The 2,149-nt window shown below is 41.5% G+C and overlaps 1 pseudogene; it reads left to right on the top strand.

Moving 5' to 3' along the window:
- Positions 1 to 515: 515 nt before the first annotated feature.
- LOC102828753 lies at positions 516 to 900 on the top strand (annotated as a pseudogene).
- The last annotated feature ends 1,249 nt before the right edge of the window (positions 901 to 2,149 follow it).

Here is a 2,149-nt window from a genome sequence, read left to right as displayed (position 1 = left end):
AGGGTCACTATGAGTCAAACTGACTCAATGGTACTTAACAACAGCAACAAGTTTGTGTACATTTATCTGCTTCTTGTACATGGTACCTCTGCTTATTTTAAGACTGGACCCCACCTAGAGCTCCAGGATATCACACCTCCGGGAGGGATACTTCCACTGCCAGACCAAATTCAAGGCAGAGGTGAGGCTGTGAAGGTTGAGTAACAAACTGCACTGAAACCTACTAGCTAAGTAGAAGGAAACCGAATATAGGAAAAGAGTCAAAACCGGATATAAATGGTGACTTAGCAGAGTTCAAAAGATAGGGAAATGAAATCTTTGGTATAGCACCTCTTCAGAGATGACCTTGGCTTGATAACTTGAAGTTCTGCCACTTCTTTCTCTTAAAAAGATAACCACCCTTCGGGTCATGGGAACTCTGGGTGTGTCCTGAGGAGTTTAAACTGGGCCTGGGGCCTGGAAGGCGGGGTTGACTTGAAAGGTACAGAAGAGTGAAGATTTTTAAATCCAAGGTCATGGCAAAACATCTGAAGTTCATTGCCAGGACTATGATGGTACAAGAAGGGAATGCAGAAGGTGCATTGTTGTTGTTGAGTGCCGTCTAGTCAGTTCCGACCCATATATATCCAAAACTTGTATACGGTTTCCGAGGAGCAGCAGGTAAGTTTGAACCTCCAACCTTGCAGTTCAAACAGTTTTGCATATAGCACCCTGAACAGAATCCTCACCACGGATGGGCTCATTGACGACATTAAGCAAAGACGGTACTATGAGAAGCCTTGTCCCAAGCGACAGCAAGAAAGCTATGAAACCTGCTAGAGGATCTACAACATGGAAATGGCAGGCAAGATCAACTTCTTGATGCGAAAGAACCAGGCAGATCCATGGCAGGGCTGTTGAGGCACTTTGTGTCTCTCTTTGCTTTCTAGAACCTATTTTCGGTTTCTCTACAATAAACCCAATCACATATATGCAAGGGTTGCATATAAGAGATAATCCCACGAGTCATCAATGGACCCTCTCTCTCTTTTTTATTTATTTAATGTTTTATTGTGAATTATGTGATAGTTTAAATAGGAGAACATTAGCTTTACATTCATCCTATCATATATCATTTCACTGCTATGGTTACAATCCCCTCTATGCATGAAAAAGAAACAGAGTCAAAAAGTAGTCTAGGAATATAGCTACTACTTCTTACCCAATTTTTATGAACCCCCCAAAAAAATCTAATTACTGGAAAAGCACCTGTTACTCTTTACTAAATTCACTAAAGCACCCTCCCAGCCACTCTTTTATCCCTTCCCTGATTTCCCCCCACAGCTTTAAGTTAAAGAAGAGAGGAAGCATATTTGTATTGGGAATAAATTCTGTTTCTGAAACACCCATCACCCTGACTAGAGTGCTGGAATCCTTAAGATAAATCTAATGTTCATTCCTTAAAAACAAAACAAAACAAAGATAACCGCCATCTAACTAAGGCTTTGGAATGGAATCGTTACTTTGCTCCAGGCAGTGTATCCTTCCTAACAGACTTGGATACGATGGGAAAGGAAGTAGAATAAGATGTTGTCTCTACATGGTGGTGGTAGGCCATGGAGTCAGTTTTGACTCATAGCGACCCTGTACAGGGTTTCTGAGGCTGTGATTCTTTATGGGAGCAGAAAGCCTCCTCTTTCTCCCACGGAACAGCTGGTAGTTTTGCTGACTTTGAGGTTAGCAGCTCAACTCATAACCATTACGCTACCAGAGCTCTTTGTCATGAGTCTGTCTAATTTTACATTTTGGGGCTGTAGGATCAGCACTGTACCACAAGGTCAATTAGAATCACAAGGCCAGAGGTTCAAATTCACCAGCCTCTCATTGGAAACCCTATCCAGGGTCACTATGAGTCAGAACCAACTGAATGACACCTAAAAACAGCAACAACAAAATTCACTTACTGGATCAGTTTTCAGCAGCATCTTTGGGTCTCTGTTGTCACTTTACACAACTCTGTATGTTTCCAGCCTTTTTCATTTCCAAGTTACCCAATGATATGGGTTGAATTATGTCTTACCAAAATATGCATTGGAATTCTAACCCCTTTATATTTGTGGGCATAACCCTATATGAGACTAAGGTTTTCTTTGTTATGTTAATGAGGCCA

Source organism: Chrysochloris asiatica, unplaced genomic scaffold (genome assembly GCF_000296735.1).
Source record: "Chrysochloris asiatica unplaced genomic scaffold, ChrAsi1.0 scaffold00032, whole genome shotgun sequence".
NCBI lineage: Eukaryota > Metazoa > Chordata > Mammalia > Afrosoricida > Chrysochloridae > Chrysochloris > Chrysochloris asiatica.
This window is presented reverse-complemented; position numbering and strand designations above follow the sequence as displayed.